The sequence below is a fragment of the Vombatus ursinus genome, unplaced genomic scaffold (genome assembly GCF_900497805.2).
Source record: "Vombatus ursinus unplaced genomic scaffold, bare-nosed wombat genome assembly UNPS02014973.1, whole genome shotgun sequence".
In the NCBI taxonomy this organism is placed as follows: Eukaryota; Metazoa; Chordata; class Mammalia; order Diprotodontia; family Vombatidae; genus Vombatus; species Vombatus ursinus.
The window spans coordinates 7,239,511-7,258,960 of record NW_020954751.1 but is presented as its reverse complement, the minus strand read 5'-3'; the positions used below and the strand labels follow the sequence as shown (position 1 = coordinate 7,258,960).

Genomic DNA, 19,450 nt, shown 5'->3' with positions numbered 1-19,450 from the left:
ATTTGGTGGCCTCTCATTGCTGGGGTCTTGCTATATTGATGATGGCCTAAATATGACATCCAACTGGCTTAGCCCAGAACTCCTGAGCTCAAGATATCCCCCAACCTCAGCTTCCCTGGTAACAGAAATTAGAGGCATGCATTTATATGCCTGGCTTCAATTCAATTTGTAACAAAAATAAATTTCAAAGTTTAAAAATAAATTCAATTATTAAATTTGTAATTATTTTTTCAATAAATAACATTTTTTTCACTTGACTATACAATAGTATAATTACATGAGCAAATGAAGTCACATATAATATGGATTTGTGTCTTTAAACTAATTAAATAGTATGATAACTACAGAGGATATTAAAAAAGATAAATATGACACATAGGTACTAGATCATATGTAATAGATTTAGAGTTGGAAAGGGAGATAATTTTTAGAGATAATTTTTTCCAACTTCTTTATTTTATTTTATTTAAAAAAAATTTTTTTGGCAAATTTTATTCAACATGTAACATATCTTTACAGTTTTTATTGAGGAGGTTGACCACATCCACGACCAAATTCACCTCTAAATTGGAATATTGTTGCTGACTCAGCCCCAGCCTCAGCCTTTTTGTCAGCACCAGGGGAAGCAGCACTTCGTCTGTATGTGTCTCTCTCAACTTCACCTCGAGTAAGCTGGGCAGATCGCTCACCCTCCAGACCTTTGGGCCTTGGCCTTCCTGTCTCGGGATGACTTCTGCGGAGCGTGGCAGGCACGATCTCAAGGGGCAGGTGAAGGTAATCCCGGAGGTACTGAATACCCTCATTGATGAGGTACCAGTAGAAATGCCTCCATGCAAACTGCTCCTTAACATAGTTACGAGACTTTAGAGACTGCATGGCCTTCATGACATGGAGATTGGGCACATTCTTGTCTGCCAACTCAGGGTGCTTTGGCATGTGGACATCCTTCTTGGCTACCATTACTCCCTCCTTAAAAAGGAGTTCATAGATGGCAATTCGGTTCTTCTTGGGTATCAACATCTCGGCAGCTGCAATGGGTGCTGCTCTAGACAGAGCCTGGGACAGAAAGGCCAACTTCTTTATTTTATAGCGGAGAAAATTGAGAGTTGGTAAGGTTAAGAGGCTTGCTTATGGTTGTACAGGTAGGAAACAGTAGAGCAGAGATTTGAACACGGGTCTTTTGACTCGACATTCTGGACTCTTCCCACTGTACCACACTATCTCTAAGGTCTCTTCCAGCTTTAAAGTCGTATCAATTTCCTATGAACATAGTAGGTGCTAAATTAATACTTGTTATAAATGAATGATTATTTTTCAATTCCCACCATGCTTTCCTCCCCACCAAAAAAAAAAAAAGATTCTAATTTGTTGTTTTTAAATATGGGCAAAGAAGATTCCTCATCTACTGCTTCATATGGCTTCAAAATTCTTATAAATTTTATATTCTTCAATAAGATATGCTTGTGGAGCAGCTAGATGGCACAGTGGATAGGGCTCTAGCCTTGGAGTCAGGAAGACTTGAGTTCAAATCTGACCTGAGACACTTGGCACTAGCTGTGTGACCCTGGGCAAGAAACTTAACCCTGATTGTCTCACCAAAAAAAGCAAAAAAACCCAAACAAACAAAAAATAAGATATGCTTGTTTATCCACATGCAGCTAGTTCCTGTGATTGATGATTAAGCATAGATATAATAAACAAGATTACATAGATGATATGCAAATTTAAGTGGTGTGGGGATTTAACATTACGGTTATCTCCCACAAAGTAGTTCTGATGAATCTGAAGCTAGGTGTGCCAGATTAGTCACAGTACAGGTGGCCTGAGACAATTGTTGTTTTAGTTGGCTAGACCAACAAATCCATAACTGGGAATTGTGGTGCCATAAATTCACTTGGTGGGATGGGACACAGAAAACAGTCTGCCCGGGTGAGATGTATTTGTACTTGGACAGGGTCGACCCATCCCACAGAGAACTTGGACCCAGACCTGTTACAACATGGCTGATGAACTGTGACCCTGACCCTCTTACCCTCAGGAGAAGGTTGAGGGAGAGGTGGCAAAGAAGAGGGGCTTGGTGATGGGGAAGAAAGACCATGGAAGAAAACCCTAGGACACTGAAGAGTGATATTATGTAATAAGGGAATAGAAGAGAACTGACTATAAGCCATAAGTAGGTGGGGTAGAGATCTGCCCACTGGAAGAAAGCAAAGCCCCATGCATCCCCCACCTATCTCTGACTCTGTATCCCAGTTTCTATTCTTGGATGGGTCTTGATGAGGATGTTAGAGATAGGGATATAGGGGGGGAGAGAGAGAGAGAGAGAAAGAGAGAGAGAGAGAGAGAGAGAGAGAGAGAGAGAGAGAGAGAGAGAAGGAGAAAGATGATGGGCAGAAACATTGAAAAATAGAGTAAATATTTCAGATGATTTTTTTTTCCAGTGTTATCTTTGGAGTTAGTGAGTATAAGTACATCTTACCATTTAGATCCTTGGATAAGTTGTCTGATGACTTTGGATTTTAGATTCTTTATCTGTAAAATGAGGGAATTGGTCTAGAGGTCCCTGTAAAGTACTTTCTCACTTCAAATTCATGATTCTGCAATATACCAATAATATTTCCTGTGTCCCCCAAAGAGGGATCATTTCACAGACTTATAGAACCAAAGAATGTCAGAGTTCTTAGGGACCTTAAAGAACATTTTAGTCCAGCCCTTTTATTTCACAGATGAGAAGACTGAGGTACAGAAAAGTGAATTAGCTCTGTCAGATTACCACAGTGGATTAGTGGCAGAGCTGAAACAAAACTCACTGTCTCCTGCCCTTTCCTGTATGGAAGGATACATCATTTGATCTAACAGTCCTCAAATAAACATGTTATTTCAGTGTCTCCTTAAGGTCTTCCTCTGATGGGCTTCATTGTGGTAGAGGCTATGTCAGTGAATATCAAGCTCTGCCATGTTGGCAAAGTTTTAAGTATGGCCAAATATCACATAAAATAATATTTCTTTTTTCTTCTGGGCTTTTGAAAAAGGCCACTCTGATTGAGTGTGTTTTCCAAGTATCAACCTAGCTAATTATAGAGACATATCTGCCGTAATTTGTTTGCATGATGCTGAATTTTTTTTTTTTTTTGATTAGGGTAACCCATGAAATGGCTCTCAGACCTGGGTGGCCCCTTTGTGATTCTGCACTGATAGCAGCAGAGTAGTCAGAAAGGGGACAGGAGGTGCTGAGAATTGTACAAATTTTAAAGCATCAATAAACCTCAATTTTACAGTTATCTTTAATGTGGGATCCTCATCCAGTGGCCAACAACTGTACATGATGCTGAAGGAGCTGAATCATATCGATTTTGACATTCTTAATATAAATGAAACAAGAAGAAAGCAGGAAGTTGAAATGGAGGATGGTTCTCAGGTACTTCCTGGAGAGGTAAAGATAAAAATTGGCAAAGTTAGCATCATCATATACCCAGAAGCAAAAAGAAATGTTATTTCATGGGATATTTGGTTATTGCATAATGCAATATTGGTAACAAGTATTTGTAAAAGACCACCATAAAAAAAATCTGAGTTTATGTACCAACATCAGTGACTGAGGATAAAGTGGTGAAGAAAGTTCTACACAGAACTGGATGAAACGGTCCGAATCAAATCAATATACTCTGATACTTGGAGACTTCAATGCGAGAGTGGGAGAAATATATGGGAAATCATGATTCAGTAAAAAGGAATGAGAGAAGCCAAAGACTTAGAGATCACACAGAAGCAGCATGACTGGGTCACAAATATTTTCTTTGAAAAAGGGATTTGTAGACTCTGGATATAATCATAAGTAATATCATAAAGAACAAAATAGATTTTTTTTAACAGATGGGAAAGGACTTTTTATTGATGTGGGAGTTATTTTGTAGTCAGCTGTTTGAGTACATTCAGACCATCAATTCAACAGAACTAAGATAAGAATCAATAAAAAAAGAAGAAAGAATAATAATTACATATATAGATATATGTATATATACATACACATATCTATATCTATCTCTATATGTATATATATAGATATGTATAGATATATATATATACATATATATAGATAGATAGATAGATAGATATACATATAAATGATAGCCTGGATTATTATTTAAAGAAGTAATACACAATGAAAAATGAAAAATAACCAACAGATATGACTCTAATAATTTCATTCGGGAGTTTAACCAATGTAAATTAATTGCCACAAGGAGACAAAAAAAAAGACCATTTTTCTTTTTCTTTTTTTTCCCTCGTGGATTTGTCATCAGGTGGCTAGCCTTTTGGAGATGAAGTTCCCCATTCTTAGCTAGGTTGACCCTCAGACAGTAGACAGGTAGACTCTGGCCAAGGTCATTTCAGCCTATTTGCCTCAATTCCTCATCTGTAAAATGCTCTAGGGAAGGAATTGGCAAACCGCTTTAGTATCCTTGCCAAGAAAACCCCAAATGGGGTCATGAAGAGTCAGACATGACTGAAGTGATTCAGCAACAGCAACATTTACAGCTCAGAAGTCGGCAAATGCTACAAATCATAGCTTGATCTGTCAATGAGTTGGGTTAAAATGGTTATAAAATTGTATTGAAACCACAAGCGGAAACAGCCCCAGAAGTGTGTGCCTATGTATTTGAATCCTCTGAGTAATATATCTTGTGTTATCATTGTTTTTGAATCAATGATTGTCATTACTGAAATACGGGGATCACTTTGTAAGGTGTCAGCAGGTCAGTCAGGCTAGGTTTGTACATTTCCTCTTGTAATTTCCTATTTTACCACTGGGTGGCAGCAAAAGAAAGCCACAGAAATCTCCATGAATATGGCTTTGCTTAGGGGAAAAAGCCTTTTCCTCTACTCCTGGAAAAATCCTGTTTCATTGATTTTTCAAATGATTTTATAGAATTCAAGGCTAAGAAGTTTTATTTTTATGCTGTATATGTTTATATAGGACCTTGTCTCTTCCACTGAAATTTAAGCTCCTTGTGAGGAGGGGTTGTTTCACTTTTTTTTTTTTTTTACTTGTATTTCCGGGGCTTAGAATAGTACTTGGCACATAGTAGGTGCTTAATAAATACTTACTGGTTGGTTGATTGATTTATTGAGAAATGTTTGTTTGCTAGTTTTCCAAAAAGGTCATTTAGTTAAACCCACTTATAGCACTACTGAAGAAAATGAGGCCCTGAGAGGGCAAGTGATTTATGCTAAGGATTTGCCCTGAATCCAGTCCAGTGATAGTTTTTCTAGTTTCTCTCTAGACTGAAGTGGTTTCAAGAGATTTGGCCCAGTCCTCAAGTATCACAGCTCTAGAGACCTTTCTCTAGCCAATATTCTATTATTATTTGGGATCCAAACTTCCTTTCCTTGGCCATTGTGGTTTGAAGGACCATTGCCTCTATTCTTTTTTCCCTTTAGTGAATGAATAAAAAGCCTTTATTAAGTGCTTACTTACTATGTTAAAGAACAAAAGCACTGTGCTAAGATCAGGGGATACAAAAGGAAAAGTAAAACAATTCTTTGTCTCCAGGAGCTTCCTTTGAAATGGGGGAAACAACACACAGGAGGTCTCAGCTCTAAGTAATCTGGAAAGGTCTGGTGGCTATTAGAGTGCAGTGGCAAAGCAGATGCCTTCTTTGGTGCCATTTCCGTTGATAAAACCATATATGTTTCTGATGTTGAGCTATCTGACATGATCAAGATCTTTCTTTTCTGGGTTTTCGGTAGCTATGGCTACTGAAGAGGCTGGAACTTTATCTCCATTGGAGTTGCTGTCCTGGATGGTGGCTTTGGAGAGATGGGCTATAGAAGCAGGACCAGGGGTGTGCTAGAGCTAGGTGTTTTGGCTTGTGAACTATTGTTAAATTTTCAGTGTGAGCATGACATACCTTGGGGCATGTAGGTGGCACATGGATGGAGCACTAGGCTTGGAATCTGGAAGAGTTATCTTCCCGAGTTCAAATCTGGCCTCAGAAACTCACTAGCTATGTGAGCCTGGCCAAGGTCATTTCACCCTGTTTGCCTCAATTCCTCATCTGTAAAATGCGCTAGGGAAGGAATTGGCAAACCACTTTAGTATCTTTGCCAAGAAAACCCCAAATGGGGTCATGAAGAGTCAGACATGTCTGAAGTGATTCAACAACAGCAACATTTACAACTCAGAAATCGGCAAATGCAACAAATCATAGCTTGATCTACTGTTTTGCTGATTGTCTAGACTTAAGCAAGAGATGGAGAAAATGTCAATAATGCAGATTAAACTTAAAAGCGTGTTGAGCATTTTCAGAGAGCTGACTGTTAAACATTTACCAGCATTCTTTTGTCAGGGAGGCACTACTTTTCAAAGGTCCTTTGGCACATAGTACTGCCAAACTAATATTTCTTATACCAAGATAATAGGACAATAGAATCATAGATTTGAAACTAGAAAGGACCTTAGAGGTCATAGACTCCAACTTCATTTTACAGATTAGGAAACTGAGGCCCAGAGTTAAGCAATTTGCTCTAGGTCACACAGGTAGTAAGCCTCTGTGACCCTGAATTGTGACCTTGAACCAAGGTCATCCAACTCAAAATGTAGTTCTCTTCTTATCTTTTGTGACTTCAAATTGTTTTCTAGGTCAACTACAAACTCATTTGCCTGGCATTCAAGGTCCTCTGCTGTGCCCTGAATGCCAGCAAAGCTTTGTCCTTGTTCTCTTCCTGCTGCTACTTTGAGATATGCCATATAGAGAGTCATAGAGGATCAATTACAGCATCATAGATGAAGAGCTAGAAGGGAGCTCATAGTCCAGTACCCCTCCTTTTACAGATTGTATAACTTAGGTCCATAAAGTTTAAATGACTCGCTTAAGGTTGCGGAGACAGTAGACCTGAGAGTCCTTATTTGAATCTAGTTCCTTTAATCCTATATTCAAATAATGTCTCCCAGGTCCTTTGATTCTGTGGGGTAGCTAGGTGGCGCAGTGGATAGAATACTGGACCTAGAGTCAGGAAGACTCATCTTCATGAGTTCCAATCTGGTCTCAGATACTTATTATCTGTATGACCCTGGGCAAGTCACTTCACCCTGTTTGCCTCAGTTTCTTCATCAGTAAAAGGAGCTGCAGAAGGAAATGGTGAATCACTCAAGTATTTATGCCAAGGAAACCCCAAATGGGGTCACGAAGAATTGGACAGGACTGAATAACAACAACCTTTGATTCTAGCCATGCTTTACCCTCCTTTGTCTTTGCCACCATCACTCCAGCAATATCTCCTCCTTTGAGGATCATTTCATCCAGTCCAGGCCCTTGTTGTAGATACCTACTCATTTTACATCTATCTCCCACTATTTTTTAAGAAGTCAGAATCTACCTTACAGTATTTCTCTGTATCCCAGTCCCTGCCTTTATACTTGAGACTTCAATATGCACATTGATATCCTCTCAACTTTCTAGTAGGTTAGCTCTTCAGGGCTCACAACCCATAACTTCACTCCACTACAGCTATACACTCAGATAGTCGTTACTTTGATTTCACCATTATTTGTAACTGCTTGCTCCCTGACCTTGAACTTTAAAACTCCTCTCTTTCATTATAACCTTCTGTCTTTTGCCTTCTCCATCTACCTCACTCCTTCAAAGCCTATTCTTTGTTCTCACAATGATCTCTGCCCTCCACCCTCCCTCTTCTCCCAGTCAGTCACTCATGCCCTGGCCTCATTTTCCTCTATTTACAATCTTAACTCTGTAGTTGGCCAGATTCACCATGTTCTTTTTTTCTGGAATTCCTTGTCCCTTCAACCTATCAGTACTCTTATCTTGACAAATCTCAATCCTGGGTTATAGCCACCATCTTTTTTTCTGGTCACCACTTGCATTATTCTCTTCTATTCACATGCTTCTGAACATGGCTGGAGGAAATCTCCATGCTGAATGAGTCTAATACAAATTTGTGTTTTCTAATCTCAACTGAACCCTCATTGTTGCACCTTGAATCATTTTATCCTTCCTGGAATGATGCTTTTAAATTTCCTACAGCAGCTACTCCAAATCTCTCCTCTCCTTTAGATCTCTATGCCATCTCTGGCCTCTCCTTATCTGAGTATCTTGCCTCTTACTTTACTGAAAGAAATTGAAACCATTTTCTGTGAACTCCCTCATCTCCCCTAATTCAACTCCTCATTACCTCTTCATAAAATCTCCCACTCTCCCTTCCTGTGCTCTAGTTTCTGAGGACACTAAAGGACCTTTTCCTCTTCAAGGTTGACTGACCCCTCTACTTGATCACATCTCCACTAGTCTTCTCTGGGGAGTTAGCCCATGGATCATTAATTTCTCCCTATCTATTGTCACTTCTCTGGCTAACAAGCAAACTTAGGTCTCCTTTGTTCTTTAAAAATACAAACATCTAAACCTCTTCACTTGGCCCTGACATACACTGAAGCTATCTTTCTATATCTGTCCTCTCTTTCACACTCAAACTCTTTTTTTTTTTTTTTTGTGGAGGTGAGGAGGCCATGGGAATTAAGTGACTTGCCCAGGGTTGCACAGCTAGTAAGTGTTTAAAGCCAGATTTGAACTTGGATCCTCTTGACTCCAGGGCCAGTGATCTGTCCATTGTGCCACCTAGCTGCCCCAATTCAAACTCTTAAAAGAAGCCTTTTACACTTGTATTATCTATTTCCTCACCTCCCATCCAGTTCTCATCTCCTTGCCGTCTGGCTTCTATACCTACCACTGCAATGAAATTGTTCCCTCAAATCTACCACCAGTACCAAATGTCAAAATCAAAGGACTTTTCTCAGGCTACTCTCTTGAATTTTGCAGATTTTCAAAGTTTTGATCCCTCTTCGCCTCTGGATATTCTTTCTTCTCTTGAATTCTGTGATACTGAGCTCTTCTGGTTGTCCTCCCTGGCTAATTGTCTCTTTTCAGTTTCCTTTGCTGGGTCTTTATCCATTTTCATTTCATCCATTCCTGTGCTGGGTCTTGATCATGGATATCCATTGAGGCTCTCTTCTAGGATACCTTCTCTCCTTTTTCTACAATCTTCCTTTCGATGATCTTATCTGATCCTATGGATTCAATTATCATCTTTACTCAGACATCTCCAAAATCTATATATACAATCCTTAATTTCCCCCTAAACTCCAGTCCTACATTTCCAGATTTCTACTGTTCATTTCCATTTGATGTCCCAACAACATTTCAAATTCAACATGTCCAAGACGGAGATGATTATCCTCCCATATATGCCCCTACTCCCAACCTCCTTTAAGTTTTTCTATTTCTGTTAGAGGTATTACCAACCTTTCATTTATTTTTATTTATTCATTCATTCATTCATTTATTCATTCATTTATTTATTTATTTATTTATTTATTTATTTATTTATTTATTTATTTATTTATTTATTTATTTATTTATTTATTTATTTATTTATTTATTTATTTATTTATGTTTTGTTTCCAACATTTACTTCCACAAGATTTTGAGTTCTAAATTTTCACCCCATCTTGCCCCTCCCCCCACTCCAAGATGGCATGCATTCTGAATACCCCTTCTCCTAGTCTACCTTCCCTTCTATCTCTCTCCCCCCTTCTCTTATCCCCTTCCCCTTCAACTTTCCTGTAGGGCAGGATGGATTTCTGTACCCCATTTCCTGTATTTCTTATTTCCCAGTTGCATGTGAAAACAATTTTTTTAAACCTGTGTTTTTAAAACTTTGGGTGCCAAATTTTCTCCCTTCCTCCCTCCCCACCCACCCTCATTGATAAGGCAAGGAACTAAATATAGGTTATGCATGTGCAGTTATGCAAAACACTTCCGTAGTATACATGCTGTGAAAAACTAACTCTATTTCCCTTAATCCCATCTCACTCCCCCATTTATTCTATTCTTTCTTTTGACCCTGTGCCTCCTCAGAAGTATTTGCTTCTGATTACCCCCTTTCCCAATCTGCCCTCCTCTGTATTATCCCCCTACTCTCCTGTCCCCTTCCCCCCCATTTTCCTGTAGGGTAAGACAGATTTCCACACCCAATTGAGTGTGTATGTTATTCCCTCCTTAAGTCAAATTCTATGAGAATAAGATTCACTCTTTCCCTCTCACCTTCCCCTGTTTCCCCTCCACTGTAAGAGCCTTTTCTTTTCTGTTTCTTTTGTGAGATAATTTACTCCATTCTACCTCTACCTTTCTCCTCCTAATATAATCTTCTCTCACCCCTTAATTTTATTCTCCAGATATGACCCCTTCATTTTCAGCTCACCCTGTGCCCTCTATCTATCTATCTATCTATCTATCTATCTATCTATCTATCTATCTATATCTATCTATATGTACATAAAATTTTTTCTCCTCCAACTACCTAATACTGACAAAGGTCTCATGAGTTACAAATATCATCTTTCCATGCAGGAATGTAAATAGTTCAACCATAATAAGTCTCTTATGATTTTTCTCTTTCCAGTTTACCTCTTCATGTTCCACTTGAGTCTTGTATTTGAAAATCAAATTTTCTATTCAGCTCTGGTCTTTTCATCAAGAATGCTTGAAAGTTCTCTATTTCACTGAATGACCATTTTTTCCCCTGAAGGATTATACTCAGTTTTGCTGGGGAGGTGATTCTTGGTTGTAATCCTACCTCCTTTGCCCTCCGGAATATTATATTCCATGCCCTGCGGTCCCTTAATGTAGAAGCAGCTAAATCTTGTGTTATCCTGATTGTGTTTCCACAATACTTGAATTGTTTCTTTCTGGCTGTTTGTAATATTTTCTCCTTGACCTGAGAACTCTGGAATTTGGCTACAATATTCCTAGGAGTTTTCCTTTGGGGATCTCTTTCAGGCGGTGATCAGTGGATTCTTTCAATTTCTATTTTGCCCTCTGGTTCTAAAATATCAGAGCAGTTTTCCTTGATCATTTCTTGAAAGATGATGTCTAGGGTCTTTTTTTGACCATGGCTTTCAGATAGTCCAATAATTTTTAAATTGTCTCTCCTGGATCTATTTTCCAAGTCAGTTGTTTTTCTAATGAGATATTTTACATTGTCTTCTAATTTTTCATTCTTTTGGGTTTGCTTTACAGTGTCTTGATTTCTCATTAAGTCACTAGCTTCCAATTGTTCTATTCTAATTTTTAAGGAAGTATTTTCTTCAGTAATCTTTTGTACTTCCTTTTCCATTTGTCCAATTTTGCTTTTTAAGGCGTTCTTCTCCTCCTTGGCTTTTTGGACCTCTTTTGCCATTTGGGTTAGGCTATTTTTTAAAAAAAAATTTTTTTTAGGCAATTGGGGTTAAGTGACTTGCCCAGGGTCAGACAGCTAGTAAGTGTCAAGTGTTTGGTTTGAAGCCAGATTTGAACTCAGGTCCTCCTGACTTCAGGGCCAGTGCTCTATCCACTGTGCCACCTAGCTGCCCCTAGGCTATTTTTTTAAGGTGTTATTTTCTTCAGTATTTTTTTGGGTCTCCTTTAGGAAACTGTTGATTTGTTTTTCATGATTTTCTTGCAAAATTCTCAGTTTTTCCTCTACTTCTCTTACTTGCTTCTCAAAATCCCTTTTGAACTCTTCCAAGGCCTGGGACTGATTCATATTCTTCTTGGAGGCTTTTGATTTAGAAGCTTTGGCTTCATTGCCTTCTTCTGGTTGAATGTTCTGATCTTCTTTGTCACCAAAGTAAGATAATATAGTCTGACTCTTTTTGCGCTGCTCACTCATGATCCCGGCCAATTACTTGAGTTTTAAACTCTTTGTTAAGGTAAAAGTCTGTTTCCAGTGTGGAGAATGCACTGTCCCAAGCTTTGGGGGTTTGTATGGCTGTTTTCAGAGATACTTCTAGGGACCTGAAAATTTTCACTTCTTCCAAGGTGGTATGATAAGGGGCGAGTTGTTTCCTCTCCACCGCCACAACAAGCTCCACCACAACAGCTTTCCTCCTCACCCCAGGACCACCCCTCAGAACTGTGACCCAGATCCAAGCACTGGTAAAGCAAGAGATTCCTGCCTCAGCACTGGGAAAGAGATCCCTGCAATCCCCCTCTGATGAGCCACTTGATTCTCCCTCAGTCTGTGGGCTGGAAGTTCAGGAGGCAGCTGCTGCCCTGGGGGCGGCTGAGACCTAGCTCCTTGTCTCACCGCAGTCACAGACTTTTCCCACTGACCTTCTAAGTTGTCTTTGGCTTTCATGGGTTGAGAATTCTGGAAACCACTACAGCTGCCTGCGATTCAGTCCTCTGAGGCCTGCTCAAGGTTCACTGAGGCCTGCGTACCCACACTGAACTGTGCTCCTCTCCCCGCCCGGCGCAATATACCTTTCTGACCAACCATCCAGGTTGTCTTGGGCTGGAAATTTGTTTCACTCTGTCTTTTTGTGGGTTCTGCTGCTTTAGAATTTGTTTAAAGCCATTTTTTTTGCAACCATTTTTTTTATAGGTATTTGGAGGGGTTTGGGGAAGAGCTTAAGCAAGTCATTGCTTTCCCTCCACCATCTTGGCTCTGCCACCATCGTTTCATTTAGCTAGGTTTGGAACTCCAGAGTCATCACTTACCCTTTTCCTTACCTCATCTCCTATGTCTACTAAGTTGCAGAGTCTCATACATTTCCTCTTTATAACATTTCTCACCTCTATCCCTTTCTCTTTATCCATGCAGCAACTACCTTCATTCAAGCCCTCATTGCCTCCAGCCTTTAACACTTCAATAGCTATCTAACTGGTTTCCCTGCTTTCATGTCTTTCCCTCTCCAAACCATCTTCCACACAGCAGCCAAAATAATCTTCCCAAGATGCAATTCTGACCATAGGACTATAAGATTGCAGGCTCAGAGCTGGAAGGTACCTTAGAGACCATTTTGTTTCCCCCACTCCCCCATTTTATAGATCAGGAAGCTGAGGCTCAGGAAATTTAAATGACTACAAGGGCCAACTGGTAATCAATGGTAGAGCCAAGATTCAGATTGAGTACTTTCTAACTCCATAACTATTGTATTCTCTTGTTCAAAAATCTTAATTGGCTCTTTATTTAAGACTAAAATACAAATGCCTCAACCTACCATCTACTGAAATAGTCTGACTCCCACCTACCTCTCTGGACATTGCATATTTTCCCTCCTGATGTGTTGTATGTCCTAGTCAAATTAACCTACTAGCTGTTTCCTGACCTTGGCATCTGATTTTTTATCTCTATGCTCTTGCAATGCAGTCCCTTATGTTTGGGAAGCGTTGCATCGTCATTATCTCTACCTCTCAGAATGCTTAACTCTCTTCAAGGATTAGCTCAGGTGCCTTCTCCTCTGAGCAGCTTTTCCAGATCCTTCTGGTCAGTAATGCTAGACCAGTCCCCAAACTACTTTGTATTTACTTTTCTGTGGAATATTGATACACTCCCTTCACCCCAAATTCCCTTGAGGACTGGGTCCAGATCTTATCTAAACTTCATATCACTTTCTGACCCTGATACACTACTGGGGATATAGTAGGTACTTAATGAAAGCTCATTGGATCAATAAAAAGTCTAGGACTATCCTCATGAATGTATTCCTCCCATCCCATCCCCCCATTTCCTTATCCTTCCAAGTCAGGGGTTTGATTTATTCTTCAAAATCTCAATGTATTAGTAGTTGCACATTAAGTAGGGAGGATAAGTTAGTCATTAAGAATGACCACTCAACACATCTGTAGCAGAACCAGCTGGAACCAGCTGTGAGTATGAGTGTGTGTATGTGTAGGGGTCTGAGGAAGCAGAGAGGGAGGGATGGAAACCATGATTTCTGCCAGGTGGAAGGATTTGGGGCATGTAAAGCCTTCATTCAGTACCTTCCTGCCTTGGCTTGGACTGGCTCCAATGGTAATGTCCCTTTTCTTGGGGGCCTGGGCTGGGGAAACTTGAAGGTTTGTAACATCTGTCTCTGAGGGGTGTTAGAGTACTCCTATAAACTGCTTGGTGACCCAGGGGGACTATGAGATTTTTTTCTCAGCTGCTTGAAGTTGTTTTCATATTTCCCCATCTTACTTTTAGTCAAATGACTGCCGTAATGTACTGTTAGATTGGCTAGGATGGATATGAGGAGAGGGCAAGGTCAGGATTAGGCCTGACAGCAGTTTAATGTAGTTCTCATAGACTCTAAATGTCATATCCCAAGGACAGGGGACTTTTAAGAATATTTCCAACTTACCAGTCCTGCTAGAGAGGTTAAAAGACTTATCTAAAGGCACAAAGCCAGTAAGATGCATGCTGAAACTTGGTTCCAGGGTTTCTCACTCCAAAACCAGCATCCTTTTTACTCTATGACATGCTCCCTTGTCTAGCAGACTCGGTTTCTTTGTTGGGTGAAAAGATGTGAAAGAACCACAAATACAATTTTTCCTCGAGCTCAAAAATGAATCTGGATAGTCCAGAAGATGGCAGTAAAAGACTTTGAAAGGAAGGAAAGAGCCTGGTGCCTCAAGGTCTCCTATTGGGGTGCTCATAGAAGGACCTCTTTTAGAAGGTCACTGAGTCCTTGCTCTCTTTCAAATGACTTCCTTTTCATCTCCTGCTCAGTGTGCCCATGCCCCACTCCATCTCCTTCATCTTCCCCATTTTTTTGTCAGAGGAAAGCCGTTCCATTCCCCCTACCACTATTTTTTTAAGGCTTTGCCTAGGGTTCTGAGGTTTCTAGGGGGCCAAAATGTCTATTAAAAAGGGCTGTGTGACAGAAGATAAAGACACCTTCCAGTATGCTTTTTCCATAAAGGGCCAGAAAGGAGACTTTGTGAGTCAAAAGCCAAAAAGATCAAGGATCTTATATAGCAAGAGAGACAACACATTTCCACAAATTTTTTATCAACAAAATTTAAAATATAATAATCACAATAATTGAGTACAATTAAGATTAACTAATGAAAAGAATGTAGGGCAGCTACGTTGCTAAGCGAATTGAATGCTGGGCCCTAGTCAGGAAGACTCATTTTTCTGAGTTCAAACCTGGCCTTAGACATTTATTAGCTATGTGACCTTGGGCAAGTCACTTAACCCTGTTTGCCTCAATTTCCTCATCTGCAAAATGAGCTGGAGAAGGAAATAGCATCTTTGCCAAGAAAACCCCGAATGGAATCATGAAGAGTCAGACAAGACCGAAATGATTTAACAACAACAAGAAGAATGGACTTTTTTACGGGAGGATATCATTTTGCTTAATTGGGGTTCAAATCAAGAATTCTTTTCACACAGTTAGGCCTGCCAGGTACTGATATTAGTCCATGAGCTTATGATTTTAATCCATCCTATTCATTGTTTTGTTGTTGTTGATTTGTTTCAATTTTGACTGACTCTTTGTGACCACATTTGGGGTTTTCTTGGTAGAGATGCTGGAGTGGTTTCCTATTTCCTTCTTCAGCTCATTTTATAGATGAGAAAACTGAGGAAAATAGGGTGAAGTGACTTGCCCAGGGTCATACAACTAGGACGTGTCTGAAGTCTAATTTGAACTCAGGTCTCCTGTCTCCAGGTCCAGGAAGGTATTTATAGAATTCTATTTGATTCTTCTTTTGATATTTTCCTTTTAGCACATCATTGCATTGCAGATTAATCATTTCCAATTGAAGTTTAGATAGGAGCTCCTTAATTGCGTGGTTAAATGCATTTTGAAATATAGAAATTTCCCTTGTATTTGTATTGAGTTCCAAAAAATGCTGCTGGAACTGTAGTCTGAGCTCAGAAAATATAATTCACTGCAAACGTGTGTGGGAATGGAGATCTAAATTCTTGCTTTAACTTTCAAAAGCATAGGAAGTGTATAAAGAAGCTTAAAATTGCTTGACTTTAATGTAGTATATTTCACAAATAAGTGCTGTTTTGCCTTGTGGTTTTATGTCGAATTTATCAAATTTGCAGAAAAAAACTAATTTCCAAAGTCATTCTGTGTTCAACAATAGTGGTTGACAACTATTCTTCTCATTCAGAAAAATTTCAATTTTGGCCCTGAGCTCAAAATGTCATAATAAATTGATTTTCCTCCTCTTGTTCTGCCACGATAGGTGTGCACTGGTATTAGTAAAGGAAATGTTGCAGCATGGTGCTATGTGTGGCATCCAGACTCTGTTGAGTTATAACTGTATCTCTGTGACTAGTGGTATGCAGAGCAGCAGTGCCAAGTGATGACAGCACCAAATACGGTTTTTGTTGCCATTACTTCAATCTGCTGTTGTAGCACAAAAGCAGCTGGAGACAATACATAAATAAACGAGTATGGCTATGTTCCAAAGCCACTTCATTTAAACATATGAAAACCATTCTTAGTTTGCAGGCTATACAAAAACAGGTGGTAGGTTCATGGTGGTAGTTTGCTGACCCCTACTCTAGTTTATGGAATACAGACCCCTTAAACTACTCGAAGCTTATTGCTGCTTTGATGTTTTTATTTCTTTTTTTTTTTCAGTTCATCATTCTTTTATTTTTAATTTTTATTTATTTTTTCTATTTATGTATTTATTTTTAGTTTTCAAAGTTCACTTCCACAAGATTTTGAGTTCCAAATTTTCTCCCCATCTCGTCCCTCCCCACCCCAAGATGGCATGTATTCTGAACACTCCTTCCCCTAATCTGCCCTCCCTTCTACCTCTCCCCACTTCTCTTTTCCCTTTCCCTTCAATGTTCGTGTAGGGCAGGATAGATTTCTATACTCCATTTCCTATATGTCTTCTTTCCCAGTTGCATGTGAAAACAATTTTTTTAACATTTGTTTTTAAAACTTTGTGCTCCAAATTTTCTCCCTTCCTCCCTCTTCACCTACCCTCACTGAAAAGGCAAGCAATTCGATATAGGTTATACATGTGTAGTCATGCAAAACACTTCCATAGTAGTAGTGTTGTGAAAAACTAAGTATATTTACCTTCATCCTATCTCGCACCCCATTTATTCTATTCTCTCTTGACCCTGTCCCTCCTTAGAAGTATTTGCTTCTGATTGCCCCCTCCCCTAGTCTGCCCTCCCCTCTATCATCTCCCTGCTTTCTTGTCCCCTTTCCCCCTATTTTCCTGTAGGGTAAGATAGATTTCCATACCCAACTGAGTGTGTATGTTATTCCTTCCTTAAGCCAAATCCAATGAGAATAAGATTTATTCATTCCCTCTCACCTTCCCCCATTTCCCCTCCACTGTAAAAACCTTTTCTTGTCTGTTTTAGGTGAGATAATTTACCCCATTCTACCCCTCCCTTTCTCTTCCCAGTATAATCCTCTCTCACCCCTTAATTTTATTCTCCAGATATCCCTTCTTCATCTTCAACTATCCTGTGCCCTCTATTTATCATATTTATCATATATATGTAATTTTTTCCCTCCAACTCCCCTAATACTGACAAAGGTCTCATGAGTTACAAATATCATCTTTCCATGCAGGAATGTAAATAGTTCAACCTTAATAAGTCCCTTATGATTTCTCTTTCCTGTTTACCTCTTCATGTTTCTCTTGAGTCTTGTATTTGAAAGTCGATTTTCGATTCAGCTCTGGTTTTTTTTTTTTATCAAGAATGCTTGAAAGTCCTCTGTTTCACTGAATGTCCATTTTCCCCCTAAAGGATTACACTCAGTTTTGCTGGGTAGGTGATTCTTGGTTGTAATCCTATCTCCTTTGCCCTCCAGAATATTATATTCCAAGCCCTCTGGTCCTTTAATGTAGAAGCTGATAAATCTTGTGATATTCTGATTGTGTTTCTACAATACTTGAATAGTTTTTTTCTGGCTCCTTGCAATATTTTCTCCTTGCCCTGAGAACTCTGGAATTTGACTATAATATTCCTAGGAGTTTTCCATTGGGGATCTCTTTCAGCAGGTGGTTGGTGGATTCTTTCTATTTCTATTTTGCCCTCTGATTCTAAAATATCAGTGCAGTTTCCTTGATAATTTCTTGAAAGATGATGTCTAGGCTCTTTTTTTGATCATGGCTTTCAGATAGTCCAACAATTTTAAAAATTGTCTCTCCTAGATCTATTTTCCAAGTCAGTTGTTTTTCCAATGAGATATTAGGCATTGTTTTCTATTTTTTCATTCTTTTGGTTTTGTTTTACAGTGTCTTGATTTCTCATTAAGTCACTAGCTTCCAATTGTTCCATTCTACTTTTTAAGGAAGTATTTTCTTCAGTGAGCTTTTGAACTTCCTTTTCCATTTGTCCAATTTTGCTTTTTAAGGCGTTCTTCTCTTCATTGGCTTTTTGGACCTCTTTTGCCATTTGGGTTAGGCTATTTTTTAAGGTGTTATTTTCTTCAGTATTTTTTGGGTCTCTTTTAGCAATCTGTTGACTAGTTTTTCATGATTTTCTTGCATCACTCTCATTTCTCTTCCCAGTTTTTCCTCTACTTCTCTTACTTGCTTCTCAAAATGCTCTTTGAGCTCTCCCATGGCCTGGGACCAATTCCTATTTTTCTTGGAGGCTTTGAATGTAGGAGCTTTGACTTTGTTGTCTTCTGGTTGTATGTTTTGATTTTCTTTGTCACCAAAGAAAGATGCTCTGGTCTGACTTTTTTGTAAGGTTTAGTCATGATCCCAGCCAATTACTTGAGTTATAAACTCTTTGTTAAGGTAGGGATCTGCTTCCAGTGTGGGGAATGTACTGTCCCAAGCCTCGGGGATTTTGTGCAGCTGTTTTCAGAGATACTTCTAGGGACCTGTAAATTTCAGTTCTTCCAAGGTGGTATGACAAGGGGCGAGGTGTTACTCCTTTCCTGGCCTGTGCTCTGGTCTATGAGTGACCACAAGTACTCTTTTCTGCCTTGGAACCATGAGGAGGATTTCCTTTCCACCACCAGTACAAGTTCCACCACGCCAGCACTCCTCCTTGCCCCAGGATCACCACCCAGAACTGTGACCCAGATCCAAGCATGGGCAAAGCAAGAGAATCCTGCAACAAGAAAGAGATCCCTGCAATCCCCCTCTGATCAGCCACTTGATTCCCCCTCAGACTGTGGGCTGGAAGCTCAGGAAGCAGCCACTGCCCTGGGGTTGAGAGCCAGGACTGGGGCTGGGACCGAACTTACCTGTCACTGAAGTCACAGACTCTTCCTATTGACTTTCTAAGTTGTCTTTGGCATTTGTGGGTTGAGAAGTCTGGAAACTGACACAGCTGCCCATGATTCAGTCCTCTGAGAGCTGCTCCAGGTTCACTGAGGCCTGTTTTGCCTGCATGCCCATTCTGAACTGTGTTCCTCTCCCAGATGGGTGTGACATACCTTCCTGATCAACTATCCAGGCTGTCTTGGGCTGGAAATTTGTTTCATTATGTTTTTTTGTGGGTTATGCTGCTTTAGAATTTGTTTAGAGTCATTTTTTACAGGTATTTGGAGGGGTTTGGCAGAGAGCTCAAGCAAGTCACTGCTTTTACTCCACCATCTTGGCTCCACCTCTACCCGCTTTGGTGTTTTTAGAAGCAGCTAGGTGGCACAGTGAATAGAGCACTGGTTCAGGAGACT

At 39.7% G+C, this 19,450-nt stretch overlaps 1 pseudogene; it reads right to left on the bottom strand.

Moving 5' to 3' along the window:
* Positions 1 to 522: 522 nt before the first annotated feature.
* Positions 523 to 1,050, bottom strand: LOC114030681 (annotated as a pseudogene).
* Positions 1,051 to 19,450: the final 18,400 nt, after the last annotated feature.